This window comes from Oreochromis niloticus, linkage group LG20 (genome assembly GCF_001858045.2).
Source record: "Oreochromis niloticus isolate F11D_XX linkage group LG20, O_niloticus_UMD_NMBU, whole genome shotgun sequence".
NCBI classification, from domain to species: domain Eukaryota; kingdom Metazoa; phylum Chordata; class Actinopteri; order Cichliformes; family Cichlidae; genus Oreochromis; species Oreochromis niloticus.
The window spans coordinates 5188455-5209188 of record NC_031984.2 but is presented as its reverse complement, the minus strand read 5'-3'; the positions used below and the strand labels follow the sequence as shown (position 1 = coordinate 5209188).

Sequence of the window (20734 nt, the reverse complement as noted above, 5' to 3'; positions counted from 1 at the left end):
TATTGCTTTTTTTTTTTATGTCACACTGTTTCCCCTCTTCTGTCTGCTCCAATGGCAGCTTTATTTTTAATATATCATCGTTTCAGTTGCTCTTATATAACCCCCGACTGTGGTATCTGCAGTGTTGGGGAGTAGTCAGCGAAATGTAATTAAACCCGTAGTTGAACTACATTTCGCTGCATCTTGCTGAGCTTTCAGCTAAAATCACAATCATCCCTCAGGTATTTAGATTTTTTAGCATTTTTGTGAAGTTAACTATTGAATAAGGAGCACAGAGAGAGAGAGAGGAATGCTGTGTTAACTCATTTTACCGGTGCTCCTCTGTTGCCTCACTCCCTTCTCCTTTCATCCTGACCACTGTAAAGGTATGAAATCATTCATCAGTCAGCCGCCACCACAGGCTTTAACTTCACCGGAGTCCACGGGGAAAAGAGCGGGCGTTACCCAGCATTCACACAGCAACAATGCCATACATCTCCTGCATCTCAGCCTAAAAAAAGCATCGCCACAAAAGTCACCAACAAGTCCTTTGTTCGTGTGCGAGCAACGAACACTGAGTAAAACACACTCTGCACTGCAAAGACTGATCTTTTTTTTTTACAAACTAGTTTAGATCACCTTTATCTGAGTAGCTTTAGTTAGCTACGCTAGAGTTCTCCCTCAGGTAGCTTTCATGTAATTTGGTTTCTCCCTGTGCAGAATAAGTGGTAGGTCTGCTTTCACAGAAGTTTCCCCACCAGCAGATATCTGGAACAGGGATTTAAAACATTTTACTTCCTCACACAAAGCAGAGCAGATAGCAGATAGATGGAAATTCAGGTGGTGATTATGCTTGTGTTGTTTTTGGCTAATGCACTTCGTAACTGAGGTGCTTCCATTGTCTGTGTGAGGTCATCACGCAGTTAATTAGTGCTGAACGACAGAACTTTTGTTTTTTATGATTTTTGTAATTAACTGCACTCGATGTAATATTCTTTAGATACTTGAATTAAAAATGATCCAAAAGGCATTCACATTACAAACACAGTGGATTGGTTGAGTTCAGTGCGAGCAGACAGCTAGAGGTTGGTACTAAAATCCACGACTGTAATTATGCAAACTTTAGGTATTAATGCAATCTAAACTCTCTGTGTTATAAAACAATTGCATCTAAAGCCTAAAAGCCTAAAACCATTTTTGTATCAGGCTGTAAACATGTTTATTTCTGCTGTACAGTTTAACATTAGAGTCTATGGGGAGTGACTCACTTTTGGGGACAGCCTCAAGTGGTCATTGGAGGAACTGCAGGTCTTTTTAAGCATTAGCTTCATTTGTGAGCAGAAATCAGGTTAGAGAAGTTCATGAGAAGAATTGTTTTCAATGAGACTCAAACACTTTCAAATGAAATTTGAATCAGAAGCCACAAACTCAAAGTTCTGCTTTAAGTAATCAGTAGATGTGCTTCAAACCCTGAGTTCCATCAAAAACTGGGTCTTTGCTGCCAGAACGCAGGCGAATGTGCCGACCATCGGCCAGAATCCAGCTGCTTCGGGCTGTTTTTCTCTTTGGTTCATTCATAACAGAAAAAAATGATCAGAGACTGTCAGAGATGAAACAGTCTCTGCTGCACACATCTGCATCTCTCAGAGTCTCAGAGCAGGACTGCAAAGATGTCAGGTGCCAGACTTTGGCACAAACAGGTAACCACAGAACAAAAGGCCCGTACTGCAGCATCATGTGGACCACAGCACCGATCTGATTGGTTGATCTGTCCCGTTCCAGAGAACGGATTCAAGTCATTAACATGTAAGTTGGATGCGGTCGCCCACAGAGACGCACGCCGACACATTCAGGCTGACACATCAGATGGTTCGCCTTCCACCAAAAATCAGCTCAAATTTAACTGAACTTCCAGAAAACGTTCAAAAGAAAATTCTGACTGAATGCTCGTTTTCATGCACTGCGGCTGATGGCCGGTCAGGCGAGCAGCAGGTGGAGAAAATTCACCACAGAACCACCAAAGAACCCACACGGTCGAGGTCATTAAAATGACTCCAATCGCAGCTCAAACAGTGCAAAAGGGGAATCAGAAAACATGGCAGAAACAGGCTGTTTCTGTTGGTTAAAAAACCCTAACAGAATCAGGATTTCCCTTCATGATTATCATGGGTTTGGCATTATTGCAATATCTATTTTTAAAAAAAAAGCAATAAAGCCGTCAGTCAAATTCAGATTATATTACTATACTATCTGTGGCAAGATAATTGAGCTCATAGAACAGGTGCACGGAGGTAATGAGAGTCTGTAAAACTAAGTCTAAAGTGTACAAAAAGAACAAATATTTATGGTATTTTCATACGTGCATAACTAACACGACCTATCACTTTCGGTTGTCATGCCACCGCTAGTCAAAGATTCATCCTAGAACGTGCCCTCGTCCAAGCGACAGCTGGCTGTGTCACCTGACAGCAGCCACCAAGTTTGTTATTTACAGAGACGACATCAGTTTAAATGTATGTCGAGAGCAGAGAAATCCAAACTCAGCATTCATTCGTTCAAACATGTGCTTCAGCTCGAAACTACTCCGGACCAACAAAGAACATAAACGTAACCTGCCAGCTCGCTGGCACAAAGACCGTGCGTTGTTCAAAGCCACAGATGTGCAAACAGTGGAACTAATTCCAGTGCACTCCCACTCGCCTGGTGTCTACTTCCCCTAACCTCGATCCAGGCTGCTCCCTCCCCTGAACCACATAAAGGCTGTCAGTGCAGAAGTTAAACCGTCCTTAACCTGCCAATTCTCTAGCACACACTCCCCGTCACACCTGAATGCACCAGTGTGACAATAACACAGGTAAATGAGTGCAACACGACCTGCACACTCCATCCCAGCAGCTCCCTGTTCTAAAGCAGAGTATTTTTATATAATGAACATGCATTAGAGGTGGGCTGCGTCCCGCTGTGTGCTACGTGTGAGAAGAGGGAACTCCACAAGGTTAATGTGTGAAAATGGCTCAAGTTAAAAATTCTTTTTGCAAACGCACCAGGATGATTTACTGACAAACGGCAGCTCTGCATGTTGTTTGTGCAGCAACTAAAATTAGATTTCAAAGCCATGTGAGTGCATGTAACAAGCGCTTCAGTTTCATCACCTTTAGATGGGACAGAATTAATCGCTAACCCTGTGGTTACCTCTGGTATGCTCCACTCTCAATGCTGAAAACAGTCCTTGTATCACACCCCACACTTTGTTTGTTTTTTTCACTTAATCAGTCATACAAAGGATCCAAGTAGAGCTTTATCTAAATACACTTCACCTTTATTTTTGCGGGAGCTATTACTCTCTTTCCCCCACCAAAAACATCAAATTCACTTTATCTTCACTTCGTGTTATTAACCTAATTGTTTGCACACGACCTGCAGCGTCTTCACTTCCCAGTTTAAACACTTCCCAGTTTAAACACCACCGCTCTAATCCAAACCTAGCCCCAGAAAATAAAGCTTTCAAACAGTTTTTAACCTTTTAAAGGGCTGCCTGATGTTTTCCTAACCTTATCAAGAGGACACAGGTGAAGACCGAGCTTTAAAAAAAACTGTCCCAAACCAGATTTGAACCCAAGTCTCCTGAAACTTGGGATGTTTCCTCCTCTAAGACCTGATTCATTAGCGAGACTTTAGATTCTTGGAAACAGATACTTCAGGTGTGTTTATGTGGACAGACGAGCAGATCCTTAGAACATTGGAGTGAGATAATCAAACCACAGAGCATGTTACATACTGAGAAATGTCACTCTGTTAACACAGGAAGCCCAAATACTTCAGATGTGACACATTTCTGTTGCTGCAGGAAATTTTTCTGCAATGGCAGCATCACACCTTCAGAGCGCTCGACTGTGTTTCCTGGCGGAGCTCAAAGTTTCTTCAGTGACTCACTGAAATGTCCTGATGGTTCAGCCTCTGTCTGAACTGACAGACAATACAAACACTGCAGACAGTCGTGCATGCGTGTTGCAGACGGCAGAACAAACCGAACTCCAGCGAGTTCGCTTCAACATCTGCAAACAATCTGCAGATTATTTTCCCATTTAATCAATTAATTGTTGCTGCTTCCAGTCTGAATCTCCAGCTGTGACACATTCAGTCACCATGAAAACTCATTAAGAGCATTAAAACGCTGCACTTCATTCAAACAGTGCATTTAATATTTATCCCACCACACTGCTCTCAGTTATTGCTGTGCAACCTAATAGTTTACAAACAATAACTACAATGAGATAATAAAATATAAAGATTTATTAAACTAAACTGCAGTTTAAATGTGATATCACTGTAGAGCTATTAAAATCTGCCCCTCCAGCTACTTTATTACTGATGCATCAATAATAATGGAATATATAAACACTAGGAGGTTTCACACAGCATAACACACACACACACACACACACATAAAAGGAAGGATTGTACATTCAGTCAGAATTCATTAAACTTTATTTTTGAGATAAAAAGATAAAAATGAGTTTTTTTAAACACCCAAATCAGCCGACATCATCAAAACCTAATTAGCTTTAATTAAATATTCTGCCAAACTCTGCAACCTTTTGCCTCAGAAATCACAACCAAGCAAAGAACTTGACATGACGGATCAGACAAATATGGTTAATTATTCTTTGATTCATTGCTTCTGCTGTTTTTGCCACACAGGGCGGGGCTGTTATTGTCTAATGAGCCCATAAAGCTGCGTTAACTGACCTTCAGTTGTAAGGATGTTAAAGGATCCTTTGAGAAACAGACAGTTTTATTCAGTTATTAACTCGAGGTTTTATTGTCCGGCTCTGTGTGTCTCTCTCGGGGCCCCACAGGTCCACGTCACGAGCTGGTTCAGTTTAATTAAAGCGCTTCATAAGACGGTACGAGAAGCTTTTGCTGTTGTTCAGCAGGTTTGGAGCAGCGTTCCTGTCACTGTGCGTCCTGTACTTTGCGGTGTTCACACATAGAGGGGTGAGTGTGACATAAGTCTGCGTGCCAGGAGTGGATAGTTTGCATGTTTTTGTTTTGATCTTGTTTTTACCCACAAATGTGTTTCACTTTTACTCACGGCTGAGAATCAGACACAAACTTTCTGAGGCTTTGGAAAGCACCGCCGGCTTGCCACCCTCGTTTTCCATTTGGGCACTCCTCACTGAGAGGGACGATGCTCGCAAGATGCCACCCGTGTTGGTTGCTTTTTGTTTTTTCTACCCTCACTATTTAATATATATATATATATATATGTTATGACCGGCAGCCCAAACGCAGCCGTCAAAACTAAAACTTAAAAGTTGCTGGAGCTTTAAACTCTTGGGCTAAAATAAGACCCTTCACAGCATTTGTCATGTAGGTTAAACGATGACAGCCACCAAGAGCATTTAACGTGATGCTTTAGAAGTGTCCACATGTGATGAGCTGTGAGTGATGGGCCTGTTTCACTAAATCTAAACTGCTTTGAGAAGTGGCAGGGGCTTTGAAACAACAGCAGCGTTTGATGCTGTGTGAATCAGACTGAGCTGACTGTTCGTAGACGTCCAGTTTCTGTGCATTTTCAGGTAAAACTGACTGCGTTTAAATCCTGTGACACTTGTACTAACAGGTTGGGGCGGGTCCATTTTTGACTGGGATGGTTCTACTTGCTTTGAAATGCTGCTTTATCCTGATTTTGATGTTTTACTTGTATTTTACTGTAAAATATTTTGTTCTGAAGTAAGATTTCCAGGGTTTTACTGCACAGTATTGCACTTTTGCAGCATTGCTGCATTTTTGCCCTGTGATCGACCGGTGACCTGTCCTGGGTGAACCCCACCTCTCGCTTAATGTCAGCTGCAAAAGGCTGCAGCCCCCCTGCCTCTCTCCAAAGGATAAAGCAGGCAGAGCTAACAGATGGGTGAATGGATGGATAGATCGAGACCCGCCGCACTTCTACAGCGTACATTGTCAAGCAGCTTTCAAAGGAAACAACACAACTCAGACACAATAATGAAGGGCTAAGTTACCGATCACTGCACACGGGGGACACTTTTCATTTCAAACTGCAGATTCTACTGTTTCTGTTTGATTTCACTGTGTCTGTCGGTGAGTTTTTATCGTGTTTCACGTCAAACATTTTTGTCCCAAATGAGACTTCGGACACAGACCATGACAAGAGTGTCTGCTGCAAAGAAGCACACAGATTTCAACATTACATGGACTCATGCATCTTTGGGTTGGCACATTTTTAAGTGGAGGGGAGGGTTTTCTGGGAAATTCTTCCACATCTTAATTGAATAAAGCCCTCAAACAGCAGCAGCTTTGTCACAGAGCTTGACACAGCGGCTGCACCTTTATGTGCACAGCGCAGAATAAACTGCCAGCAGCAGGAGGAAGACACAAAAAGATGTTTACAGGGAGATGCTTCACGTTTGTAGCTTCTTTTCTTTCTTGTTTGACATGACTGAAGTTCATCACTCTGAACACTTTACTGAAGCCGTGACTACACTACCACAGACCTGCCAGAATAAAACCAGCGTGAAAACAGAATTCAACAGTCAGCGACACATTTAAGAGCAAAAGAAACACAGCTGCGGGAAACTTCTGCGCACAGCAAGAGAAAGCGACGGTCAGAGTCCACGGGTCTGTGCCACTGATCTGATTCCTGCTCCACTAATTAAATAACGGCGCAATTAACGAGAGTCAGCTGTCAATCAAAGCCTCCTCGGCGAGCGAGAGGAGCGCACAGCGCATGAGGGACGGAGTGAGAGAGGGGGAGAGAAACGGGCACTTACTTCTTTCAGGAAACAGTCCGTTTTTCTTTCATTCCTCCAGAAAATTAAAATTAAAGAGGCGACAAGAACTGAAAGAGCCTGAACACCGGGCGGGAGAGAGGGGGAGAGAGGGAGGACGCAGGACTACCAACAGACAGATGGAGAGAGAGAGGGGATGACAGGAGAGAGAGAGAGAGAGAGGGAGGGAGGGTGAGCAGCCGGCTAGATGGCTGTAATCCCATTATTGTGAACGACACATTGTTCTGAGAGAGAGAGAGCAAGAGACGTTCACAGGAAGCAGGGAGAGAGAGAGAGAGTGAGACATTCAAAGAGAGCGGGGAGAGAGAGAGAGAGACCCACTGGGAATAAAGGGGGCGGGGCTTATCTGCCACACTTCTCTAGGTAGTGTCAGGGGGCGTGGTCATATATTAATATTTAATAGGTAGGTTGAAGCGTGAAGTTAGAGAAAGAGGGTGAGAGAGGTAGTAAATCCGAGTGTCGCCACACCCCTCCGACTGTGTGAGCTGCTGTGGGCTGAAGGAGTCCAACCATGAATCCAGCCCCACAATACTGCAGCACCAGCTGCAAACTTCTGTTATCACTACTATTATTATTATCGCTACACACGATCAGACCAGGTGCTTCGACAAGCATCAGGCCAGATTTGAGTTGATGAGAATGAAAAATAATTGCTACACCAAGGAGGAAACCGACCAGCAAAGCTCAAAAACACCACGCTTCTCACACAAACAAGAGTTCTGAGTCTTTTTAAAGTGGTTTAAAAGTTTTATTTGCACGCAGTTATCGAGATGGCTGTGGCTTGTGTGGTTAAGCTACTCCGGCTCCCCCGGTCCATGTGTTGAAGTATCCTTGGGTAAGATACCAAACCCTGAGATGTCCCCAGTGCACCTATTCGGGTGTGTGCGTGGATGTTAGAAAAAGAGCTCAGGCATGGAGTTGTGCGTTTGGGAGAACGAGACTTGCAGTAGGAAGCACTTTGAGTGCTAATGTTGAGTAGAAAGGCACTGATCCATCTTTGTGAGGGTGCCTTTGCACTGCAGGAAAGTTGGACTGTTAAATAGCAGCAAATCAACACAACAGTTAGCCTCAAAGCACTTTATACTGTAAGGTAAAGACCCCACAGTAGCACACATGACAACTCCTTTATGGAAGTTTTAACATGGGAGTCTATGGGGATTTAATTGGTTTTAGAAACAGCCTCAAGTGGCCATTGGAGGACCTGCAGTTTCTTTTTTGCACTTCCATGTTGGTTTCCTTTCCAGCCTGGAGGTTTGCTGCTCTCTAACGGACCCTTTTAGACTTTATGCTTCCACTGTTGTGCAGTAGGATCCATCAGATCGAACCGATGATGAAATGATTTTGCAACAGCTTTGTGATGTAGTTGCATCATTGCTGTTTGTTGCATCCACCTAAATGTATTAAAATGTATTAACATAAAATGTATTTATGTTAATACATTTGGTGCTTCTTGTCATCGTTCTCTCCAAGTCGAGCTCCACCGAGCAGTTTTTCTGTACCCAGAGAAGTACCTACCCCAGAGTAGGCTGTTTGTTCTGCCCCGAAAATAGCAGTAAAAGAGGCTCTTCAAAGGCAGTTCCTGCTGTTGGAACCGGAACAAACAGCCACCAATACATGCTGTGTAAAATTATTACATTATACTTGTTTATTCAAAACTTTGTGTTAGTTTAAATGAAGTGAAAATGCAAACAAAGCAGGACTGGGGAGAATCTGCAGCTAAATCAATTCGGACTAATCTCAACCAAACCCAGTGGAATCACACACGTTATATAAATAAGTGTTCCAGATATTTGACTGATTGTTGATGAGTTTCTCCAAAATCTCAGCCAAACTTGAAAGCCCAGATTTGATTTTTGCTAAAAGAATAAGAGAGACGCTGCAGCAGGAGGTTGGAGTGGATGTAGCATGTCCAGGTTGGAGACCATCCATACCTCTGTGCGGTTCAGGTTCTGTTTTTTAGTTCATGCTTTCTGATAAACTGCTTTAATTGAACAGAAGCGACTTTTTCCCACGTGAAAGCCGAGCAGCTGCTATCTGATGTGCATCGTGAATCTTCAGACATCTATCTCTGTTCACTTTGATGCTGAAGAAAACTTAAATACCAAAAGATTCTCAGGCAGAGTCAGAACTTTCTGGTGGTTTATTTTGGATAGAGATCAGACACAATGACATCCTCAGGAAGTGGAAGTAACACGGAACCTAAACATGCTGTGTGTGCGCCTCAATGTGAGGTATAAGTTCTCATTTCTAACACTAATGCCTGCCTCGCACTAAACTTTTCAAGCACTTTCAGTGTCTCAGACAAATTTCCATCGTGCCATTAAAATCCTGACAGTTTTGTGGAAGCTCATTTTGATGGTTAGGTGTAGAGCGAGCATAAAAAAGTCTTTTTCTTCTCTTGAATCACTGATAAATTCAGATTTCTCTAATATTAATGTACATTTTTCCGACTTGGCCTTCTCTCTGACTAAAAACCGACACATTATCTTTAGACGTGACAATTTCCCAGACTATAGCAAGTCTTTTCAAAGTCTTCTAGAGTGTGGTAGGCATAAGACAAACTTCCTCTTCTGCTTATATAACCTGCAGTTGTCTGATTGAGGATGTTGGCCTCATGTTTCGCTGACAGTCTGAAAACTGCCTTTTCACAACTGGAAACAAATCAAAACCAATTTACCTGCAGGATTACAGGATACAGCTGCCAAAATCTGACAACGCTGCAGCCACTTCCTGTCAAAGCAGGCAGCCGGACATTATCTGTCCGTGTTATACATGTTATGAGATATTTGAGTCATAATTAACAGGCTCGGGGCTCAGATTTCACGTGCTTGGGGAACGCTGTGTTCTTCAGTAAAACCTCCTCTGCAGATAAAATGAAGCGTCTCACAGAGAAACGGAGTCCCTCTGAGGACGTCTCTCTGAGGATGTCCCACAGCCGACGCGTCTCTTTGATTCTCCTCCATCAGCTGCTGCTGTGGGCGGCCCAGCAATCCCACTGCGAGCCACATTGCATGATGGGAACCAGCTGCTTAGTCTCCTACATGTTCTCACAGTCTTCAAATTGCAGCAGGTGCTCGTCATTTCCTTGCTCCGGACCGAGGTTGGTCTTATTCATGTCTTTTTGATGTTGTTTGCTCTTCTTTGTTCTTCCTTTGTCAGTTTTTTTGTCCCACACAGAAATGAAATCCAGCAGCAGATAAACGAGCAGACTCACGTTATCAGATTCGCTCAGGACCGACAGTGATCGGTCACGGCAGAGGAAAAGTCTGTCTCAACTAAACGTCTCTGCTAAGGTGAGTGAAAGTTTCTGTTTTCTGTCGCCTGATTGGTTCACAGCTGACAGGTCACAGCAGGTGAGAATCCCAAAGTGTTCAGGTTGTCATGGTAACCACCGACTGTTTAATGTGATGTGAAGACAGCGTGAAGACTTGGTGCATGCACGAGTGTGTGTGTGTCTGTTATCGCCGTCATCTTATCTGTGACACACACTCTGCTGGTAAAACATGTGTGTGTGACCTCAAGTGACTCAGTGTGTGTGTGTGACGATATATTCATGCATTCATTCATGTGTGTGTGTGTGTGTGTGTGTGTGTGTGTGTGTGTGTGTGTGTGTGTGTTAGAGCTCAGCTGGGAGTGTTTGTCCACCTCTCATCAGGAGCCCTCATGTAATATTAATCACACACGCATACTTAGGGTCACACGCACTACTGAACACACACACACACACACACACACCGATCACATCAATCAAACACACAAAGAGAAACACACACAGCCGTACCAGGATTAACTACTATCTATCTTTGTGGGGACATTTTGTTCAGGCCTCACTCTGGGACGGGCCTCAAAGGGCCGCTCAGGATTCAGATCTGTGGAGCAGAAGCAGGTTTGAGCTCAGGGTTACAAAAGCGTCACACTTTCCGCACTCGTGGGTTAAATTAAGTCATCGGGCTCTTTGTGCGGTTGTCTGCGAACTTCACATTGTCGCTGTTGTTGTGTAGACTTGTCTGCATTGCCACCACCCAACTCTGCATGTAAGTAACGCTTTCTCCAAGCAGACCAGAAAGTGTATATAATAAGAGCAGCTACCCGTCCGTTGTGCCTGCAGCTGTCCGTGTGTGCATCCGCAACCCAGTATAATCCGGGCCCGAGTGTCCCAGGAGTGCAGTGTGTGCCTGAGGGTCCTCGCAAAGATAGGAGAGCGGCCGTGTGTGTGGCCAGCTGGTGCAGCAGCGTCCATGATGTGATTTTATATTTCTGCATTAACGTCTCAAACAAACACTCGTTATTTAAAGGCCATTTAAAATCCGTCCACTCGACAATTTACTGCCAATCACACAAAGGGAATAAAACATGTGACCAATTATAGCCTGCTTTCTTTTTTTAAATAATCCACTGCAGGACTGTGTCCTCACTGAGCCACACACTCATGTCCTCAGCTTTTCCATTAGTTTCAGCAGCTGTTCAACAAACAACAACAGACCACATACCTCCACCAAGGCTGGAAAGTCTCTCTACACCCTGGATTCAGAAGGATATTTGGATTAGTAGTAGATATTTCATCTCAAAGCACGGATGGATAAAAAAATATTAAATTTTTCCTTCAAGATTCCTGCTTCTAGATCCTGGTCTGAAACAACTCCAAAAGTTCATGATGTTGGGCCGAGCTCTGGATACCATCCACTCATACACAACTTCTTGAGCAATCTTGCTAATAAACTGGACAAATAAAATATAAATTGAGCCAATCAGAGTGGAGATAACACCCATGGGAACAAAACAAAAAGTCAACAACTCTTTGCTAACTTGAAATTCAAAACTTTGCTACTTTCTGCTGCCGACTTGCTCGTGCATCCTAAAACATCTGATGTAGACATTTTCCAGACCAGACACATCCCAGAGGTAGTATGAAGGAAAATGAATAGATTCTTGAAGTACACTGAGACTAAAGTTAGAGTTTTCAATATTTCATAAAGGGATCTTTACATCTGGCCTACTGTGGTTCCATATAGATGCTCCATCATCCAGGTAAGGAAATCCCAAAAAGCTGATTCTGTTCATCTGGATGTGGGAGAAACGTTTCGTCACTCGTCCAAGTGACTTCTTCAGTCTCAGCTGACTGCAGGTTTCCCCAATCTTATAAACAGTACATTTGCACAATAACTGAAACTAGCACCACTGAGGGAACAATGGGCTGGGAGGTCAGGTTCTTGATCACTAATATGCAAATTCTCATGGCCATTGATCAACAACCACTGATCAATGGCCATGAGTACCATTGACAGAGAGTTGGGGAATGGCTGCAATCACAGCATTGTAAGATGGTGACAGATGTACCCTTAGGCCCCCTCCTCGATTCAGAGATGATCTTTCCCTTTTCATGTAAATGGCCTCCTTGACTCCGCGCCCAAACCAGCGTTCCTCCCTGTCCAGGATGTGTACATCCTCATCCTTGAAAGAGTGTCCACTGGCCTGTAGGTACGTTTCTGCCGCTGAAAACGGTACGTCCAGATGAACAGAATCAACTTTTTGGGATTTCCTTACCTGGATAGATTGCAAATATGTTCACAATCTGTCTGCATTTATTTGTAAGTTTTCATCAATCTGTCTGAGAGTGACTGTTTGGACTCAGGTTGCCTCCCACCACCCAATCTGTGCAATCAACGTGTTATTGCAAGTGGTCGCCCAGGTCTTGGGGGTGTTGCACGTTCCTGTTTATGAACCAGTTGGTCGCCACAACTAATTGCAGTCAACAAATCACAAAAACGTCAGTGCAGTCACCACTGATTTTTCATAGTCACGAGGAGGCTGCAGCCTGTTTTTACCTCAGGATTCCCTCAGGAGTTTACATGCATGCAGGTCAGAATGGGGAAAAAAATAAAAAGAGCACAAATATATTTCATGCTTAGTGTTGATTTGCAGCTGTTATTACAGCTAAAACCAGCTAAATGCACTTCTTGTGAGCATGTTTAAATACTTCTAGTTTAAAATTTTAGAGCTCTGTTAACTCTGCAGGCACTAACAGGGCCTTAAAACCAGATTTTCATGCAGTTTCACGTTAGACATGATCGGCAGCACTGAAGCCAATGAATAATAGAAAAAATATATTCATATATGAAATTACAGAGGTAACTATTTTCTGCCAGCATCTTGCTATCTCGTCTTTTCTCTGCACCAGTATAGATATTTGCTGTGCAAAGAGTCAATTGATGCATCAAAAGCCCTCTTTTATGTGAGCCTGAGGAAGAAAGCCTGGGGTAACAAAGAAAGTTGATAACCCCTGATGTGATACCCATTATCTCTGATTGGAGTTTTAGGTTTTGTGTAGGCAGCTAACACAAAAGAAGGCTGGCTATGTCAAACTTCACAGCGCAGCCCTCCTCGAGACTTCGGCATGAGATAAGATATGATATTTCGGGGTGCGTGTGTTTTTTCCCAGGTATGCAAGGCTTTGCTGTAGAAACAAAAGATGAAGGACGAGTGAAGAGGCTTTAAAGGGGGCGGAGGAAGGGTCGAGGAGGAGCGGGAGGAGGGGAGAGGTACGTGATGAAGGGGGAGGTGGGGGTGAGAGGAGGGGGCAGGTTTAGAGAGCGTGAAAAGCAGCTTGTACAGAGACGAACCAACCAGGCGGAGTAATGAATGAGGGGGGAGGGGAGGAGGAGGTGAAAGGTGACAGGCAGTAATTGGGGGGAAATGTGTGTGCGCGATGCAGCGAGGCGACGTGTCCCAGATAAAAATCAAAAAATCAAATTCAGCTTTATTTATCTTCGGGGTCGTTTCGTTTAACAATCAGTGAAATAAATTAGGTTAAAGCAAACTAGCACACGACAGGAAATGCATCTGTGTTTATAGATATGGATACAGATATAGATGTATGAGAGACAGGAGACGGAAATGAAAAATATGTTCTTATGACACAGCTGAATGTGGAATTTAATTTTGGGTGAATTTATGGCCGTAGAAATGTTTCTTTTATTAAAGTCATCTGTCTGAATTTTCCTGTCTGTAATCTGCAGAAACTCATTTCAACAGCAAGGCAGCTGAAACCTGATCACGCAAAAGTTTGATTAATCACGCGATTGACTATCCTACGAGAGGGAGAGAGACACAGGAACACAGAGAGAGAGAGGCGCCCTGGTAACAATGGCTCCTCTGTTGCAGTAACTCTCTCTGATGATCTTTGGGTCACTGATCCTGAATCTGCAGATTCTCTGTACCATCTAATTAGATCACCGCATCCTCCATCTATCACTGAACTCCCAGCGACTGTAATAAGCCGTTTTCACACGTGAACTTCGGCGTCGGAACAATCAGGTCAGGACTTATTCCACAGTTGTCGTTTCTAATGTGCAACGCGCAGCAGGAAATAGTCCGCTTCAGACTCGTTCTCGTTTCTAATCTGTTTGGTTTAGGCGAGGGCGCAGAGGCAGCACACACGACGCCCACTCACTCGCTGTGAATTAACTGAACAATTAGCTGCAGTACTCTCACATGGGCACAATCAAGCGTCACATGGACTTTGTAGCAGGGAGCTGGCAGGTTAAAGACTGTTTAACGTCCAACTCGCTCTCACGCGCAGCTCCGTCAGTTGAGAAAGGTTCAAGGCTTCAGCGCAGGTGTGAAATGCAACACAGACACAATAAGCAGCAGAATATCACACAAAGGCAACTCTACGGGGCAAGCGTTTAGTCTCAGTGATGTTCAAGAATGATGACATCATCAGGAGCCATGTGGCAGCTGCCTGTGAGGTCACCGGTGAGGACATCCGGACTTATCAGAAGACAGAGATTAGAGCTGCACCAACCTGTTGAGGCAACCTGCTGCTGTGATGTAGAAACTGAGCTGTGAGGAAGAGGAACCTTCTTCATCAGGAGGATGTTCTGGAGGAACACAAACAAAGATGTACATCAGCACAGACGTGACGTGCGTTAATCTCAATTCTTTTTCTAACGGCCAGCAGGGGGTGACCTCCCTGGCTTCAAATCAGATCAGTTTGTATAGAAGTCTATGGGAAAATGACTGTGGTTCTCACCTGATTTATGAGCTCATGGACTCAACCTTTACTATAAAGTCTTATTGAATACAACATGGTGCTAATTTTTTAAAGTTCTGTCCGTGTGGAGTAAAACAGGTGATAAAACAGTAGAAACTAGTGCTGTCAGCGTTAATCTCTTTAAAATGACGTTAATGCCATAACCGCGTTAACGCCCCAAATCTCAGTTATCAAGGATCGCCCCATGCGTGGGACTGGACGGCGCTAACGCGTTAACAAGCTAACCGTGCTAACGCGTTGACGCCGTGCAGCCCCACGGACGGAACGATTGCACTAGAAGAAACATATAAACAGGTGTTAAACATAGGGCCTAATCTGAAAATTGAACTCAGCTCCTTAAACTTGTATCCTTTTATGACCAGCAGGGGGCGACTCCTCTGCATGAAAGAAGACTTCCAGTTGTATAGAAGGGAAACTGCTCCTGGGCTCCCCCGCTCTTTGGCCGCAGCAAAATTGACTTTATAGGCGCAGTGTCACATTATACTAGATAAAACATAAAGTTCATTTTTGAAAACTATGGTCATACTAGGGTCAGAGAGAGGGATAAACAAGCAGGCTGTTTTCTTTTATAAAAAAAAGGATTTGAAGCTTTCAGAAAGCAGTTGGTGACGTCACAGTGGCTGCATCCATCTTTCATATACAGTCTATGAGTATCCGTCTCTGTTAGTGAAATGAAGTTTCATTAAACTTGAGGCAGAAGACTTTTTCTCTTGGTCAACATGTTGACAAACTCCCACTCTCACATCCAGCAGGTTTATCTGACCCCCGGGGTTCAGGTGTTAATCAAAAACAATTGTCAGCACCGCAGATGAATTATTGATCTGCTCCCTGATAAATCAATGGCTTCGGCATTATTTTCATGTGTAATCACAGACATTTCCCCGTCCACAGTCTGAGATGTCAGAGCTGTCACCGGGGCAAAGCAGACAGCGGCTGCGGGCCCCTGAGGGCCTAAAATCCCTAAAGGTTTGTGTCATCATTCGAGCTAGGAAACCATGGAAACAGGCGTGTTCACCCTGTCAAAGTGTCTCCTGCATCTCCTGGCCCTGTGCCCACAGTCTCGTGTTTTGGGTGGATTACTCCTTTATTGGCTCTTCATCAGCCATCTGCCTTCAAGGCCAACTGTGAGGTCAAGCAATGAATCACTTCCTGTTTGCCTGCCGGAGCCTATAATGAGTTAATGAGCTACGTGGAGTGTACAGCTAATCAATCACCGCAGCTATTGATTGATGATCTATAGACCGAGCTGCTCCTGCTCATCTGTCCTCGTCAATACAGCCGCTTCCCACTTATTAACCTGCACACACCCGAGATCTGACATCAGCACATTTAAAGAGGACTTGAGCTAAAGTGCACTCAGAACTTCTCTTTAAAACTGGACACTTCACCAGTTTAATCCAAACTGGGAAAAGGGAGATTCTCTGACAGCTGCTCACCAACACATGCCCTCTAAGTGAATCATAACTGTAAGTGTCATAAGTATTTTGGCATCTTCAGCTGAGGTTTATATCTACATGATGACTGAGGGTCGGAAACATCTGCTAAAGTGTGAACAGGCCGAGGAAAAACCTCCCACCTCCAACCCTTCGCAGTCAATTTAAGACTAACTTTAAAAACTGAACCTGTCCTTTAATGAACACAGCCTGTGGCTCCGCCCCCTGTTAATCAAACACAGTCATCAGTCACAAACGCTGAAGCACTAAAGCGACGTCTGAGGGCAGCTTCGGTCTGTCGCTGTCAGACGCTTTAAAAAGAATGAAGGACGACCAACAGCGCAGAGCCAGCTGAGGCGTTCGGTGACCTTGAAGACAAAAACCAGGGATTACGACCCTGCTGTGTGTTTGTGTTGTCATTGTCTCTTTTTGAGAATCAGTGTCCTCGCTGCTGATAAATCCAGCCTTCACTCCCTCTTACAGCAATAAAATCTGATCTTAAGAGTCCGTTTGTTTCAGATTTTAACAAGAGGAAGCGTACATGAAGTTAATTTTTTGGAGAGTTCATGTCTTATTCATGTTTTCGCGTTTTTCTTTGAAGATGTTCGTCCTTAAGCTGAGCTGAAGTCAGAGACAGATGTTGTAGATTTGTTCTATTTTAAGACTCAGCAGCTTGTAAAGTCATGCTTTAAGGATTACTGTCGACAATGTGAGGAATTTTCTTTGTTTTGTGATATAAACTCCTGAACGGAGGCGACTTTAGAGACAAATAATCCAGCCTGGAGGATCATTAACTTTTATTTCACACAGTTTATTGTTCATACGATGCTCCATATCGAGCCTTTTTGTTGGCTGTTTGTTTGGATTGCTATTTTTCTTTTTCGTGTCACACTTTCATACTTAATGCTCTTTTATGCTAATTTTTATACTTCAAGGAAACTTACATTTCTGTTTGTTTGTTGCAGAGCTGTTTTTTGCAGAATACTAAAGTCTCCATTATATTCAGCAGCTCGTCTCTGCCTGTCAGTTGTTTGCTGCATGTGGCTTTTTATAGCCGTTTCTCCATAAAACACCACCAAGAGTGAGGCAGAGCTGTACAGTTGTAGCTGGACAGCTGAACAAAGGGATGACTCGCTGTAAAGAGCAGAGCTGCAGAATCAGCTCATAATTGTCTGCAGCTTTGCTACTATAACAATTAAATCTGTTTTCACACTGTCATTAAATACAGTGGGATAATAAACACAGTTTATAGTCTGTTTAATTAAATGTGGTGCAATTAAAGCTGAAACATCTCTCTGAAAAACGACATTACGTATTTGTTATGAATGTGGATTTTGCAGCTCAGGCAGGCTAAAGAGGTTTTCAGAGCGTGTCTCTGGGTTCTAATAGTAAACACAGAACCAAAAACAGGAGCTGCAAGAGGCTAAAGACCAGAAGACTGATGGTTTTTCGGGCTCAGGTTCTACACGAGGTCGGCGCCTTACTCTGCACATGTGACTGGTTTACAGTCGGCCTGGTAGCGATATCTAACAGCGCGAGCGTCAGAGGAAGTGATCCCGTAGTGAGGTCAGAAGGTCCCCGACAAACACACAGAGGCTATTCACTCATGCATTCATTCATCCGTCAGAGTAAAATATCAGCTCTTTCGTCACTCGGCCAGTGTTCACACAGCCCAGTGTTCAGCAGGAGGAAGGGTTTTCCCTACCACTTAAACAATTTTATACAGCCCCAAAGTCAAACGAGCCAGAACACACATGGAGACTGGTATATACTGGGTTATATGGTGGGGAGCTAAACTACAACCTGTTCGTTCCTCATATTAGCCCGCTAACTCCTGTAAAGTGTTTTATTTTCACAAAAGAGAGAAGAAGCTTGACCGTCACACATACTGAGCTCCAAACAACAATCTGAAAATGCCACAGAAACCAGAGAAAAGCATTATATTATTTTTTAACCACTGACAAGTCCTCCAACCTGATGCACCACATTGGTGTTTTGTTACTCTCAAGGGATCCGCTGCAGCAAACCAGCAAGAGGTAAACTGTTAAAACCAGTAATTAACTCTTCTTTATGTGACAGTGCTGTGGTAAATGCATGGTTTGGGGCTAAAAAATAACCTGCTGCAGTTTAGAGAACAGATCCATTCTGGGTAGAAATAAACACTCTGTTGAGGTTAGCAGACCTGTTTCATCGTGGTTAGAATAACAAAAATGTGGTGAAAGGGAAACTAATAAAACAAACCACTAAAGTATAGCTGGGTGTCATCTCTGTGAAAACAAAAGATCTGAGATTTTCTACAAATAGGAACCAAAGAATTCAGTACAAGGAAGGAAAATGAACCTAGTACAGATCCTTGCGGTGCTCCTCACCACGAGAAGTGATCCAGAGGAAGACACCTCATTACTCCCACTAACAGAAGCTGATCTGTTGATGCTGGAAATCCACTGAATAAAAACATGATGAACTTAAAGCGGACTCTTATCTGTCAGGATTTTTTCCAAGGAGCCAATAAGGCGAAGTCTTTCTTTGAACAGATGAAAGTGTGTCAAAATAAACCCATCTATCCACCCCAACCTCCTCCCTCACTACTTCATGGCCCTGGTGATACAGATGGGGTCCACATGAACTCCAGAGTGCACTAACTGATAAAGAAAAAGCAGAAACAGCCCGTTCAGCTGAAGCTCCTCTGTGATATTGATCATTATTGAACAGCACATCATCACAGTGGGAGACCTGCTAAATCGGTGGGTATAGATGCATTTTTATAGTTTCAGGTTGACTTTACAAATGTCCTGCTGCTAAAATCTTCTGGACAATCCTCATCTGATCAAAGGGTTGTTGCCTGTTTCCTGCTAATGCAGTAAGTTACGCCTGCAAGCACTACTCAGGGCCGAAACGATCCATCCAGGTAAAGTACATCGCTGCACCGGATTTATTTATTCCTGCTCACTTTACACTTCTGTCCATTTAAGTTTCTCTGTTGTAACTATCTGACCTGTTTTCATCAGTTTCACCTGTGTCCAATCAGCCAATCGTTCTCCTTAGATATAGATACAGATACACGTGTGTGTGGGTGTGTGTATAACACTGTGAAGAACAGTAGTCAGCAGTTCCTACATCCCTATTGTGCTCTTTGTGTCTGATTTCTCTCTTTTTAAAATTGATTTTATGCCCGAGTTTTTTCTTTTTACACCGACTGCCTCTATGTGCATGACGTCTGCCTGGATTTTAAAAAAGTGGATTTTGAATTTCCACTTTACCTCCTGTGTCTTACATTTTACTTCTCTCGTCTTCCCTGTGGTTGTTCTCCTGTATGCATTTATGTTTCCTGCTGAGTGTAGTTGAATTAAAGCATAAAGACACATATCTCTCTATATATTTTATAATAATTATGATGAAACGCGATACCCGTCTCCATGAGGTCAGCAGATATGTTTCATTATGACTCCCAGACTTCTTCTTTTATGTTTAATATGAAGGCAGTGGCTGAGCAGTACTCGGAAAAACTCTGACAATGCAGCTGTCACACTTTCAACTTGTGATGCTTGAAAATTGTCACCTCGCTCTGACCACTATCACCTCTGAGAAAACTACAAGGGCTCATTACTGTGAAAATCACACATTTCTACAAAATCTCTGCCTTTCAGAAACTGACAAACATCCTCGTTCACACCTCTAAACCTTCAAGCAAGCGGAGGAGAAGAGAGCAGCTGATGAGGAACCTCATCCTGGATGAGTGAGACCGACCCTGGCTCTTCACCAGAACCAGACTGTCGTCTCCCCGATTTCATTCTGCGTCGGTGTCTTTGGTTTATTTAGATCTTCCACTGTTCTGTGATTTTTATTCTAGTGTTTAATCTCTTCGTTTTATCTCCTTATCTTTTATCTCCCTGCATCTCTGTTTTCGAATCCTCCTGCGTTTCTTGTATCTCGTCTCGAAGCCTCGCACGTTTCATGTGCAGCCCTCAGTAGCAGACAGCAGATCTGAGATAAAGCAGCAGTGTGTCTGTAAACTGTCGGATGTTTCATCAGGCAGTTTGGGTCAGAGCTCCTGCTCACACACTTCTCTAAATAAACCGGACAAACCGGTTCAACAGTTTATTAGACTCCGTGCTGAAGGTTTCTCAGGTTTGGATTAAACTTGTAGATGTGGAGCTCATCTCATTAACAAGAGGTGGTTGAGATGTTAAGTCGTGTAACTCTGCAGGGAAACGAGGAGCCAGACCCAGAGAATGTTAGGAAGGGGCGCCGCGGGAGCCTCGACCCTGACTGACAGTGTTTCTGAGCGTTGCATCATCAGCTAACGGAGACTCATCTGCAAATATTTTCATAACTAACAGCTCAGATGTGCTTTAATGTCGGAACAACAGGCTGCAGGCTCGTCACTGACACGCTGGTATTCGGTGACAAAGGTGCCTCTGTAGAGCTGAGAAGCAGCTGTGAGCACATTTTGAGGA

The 20734-nt window shown here is 43.6% G+C and overlaps 1 protein-coding gene across 1 annotated transcript in view; it reads right to left on the bottom strand.

The window, feature by feature from the left end:
* Nucleotides 1–20734, bottom strand: part of plxnb3 (plexin B3) — a 96570-nt gene that overhangs the window by 51137 nt on the left and 24699 nt on the right. The window contains exon 2 of the mRNA XM_019349302.2: nt 14596–14671. The gene's annotated coding sequence lies outside the window, so the exon portion shown is untranslated. The remainder of the gene's footprint in view (nt 1–14595; nt 14672–20734) is intronic.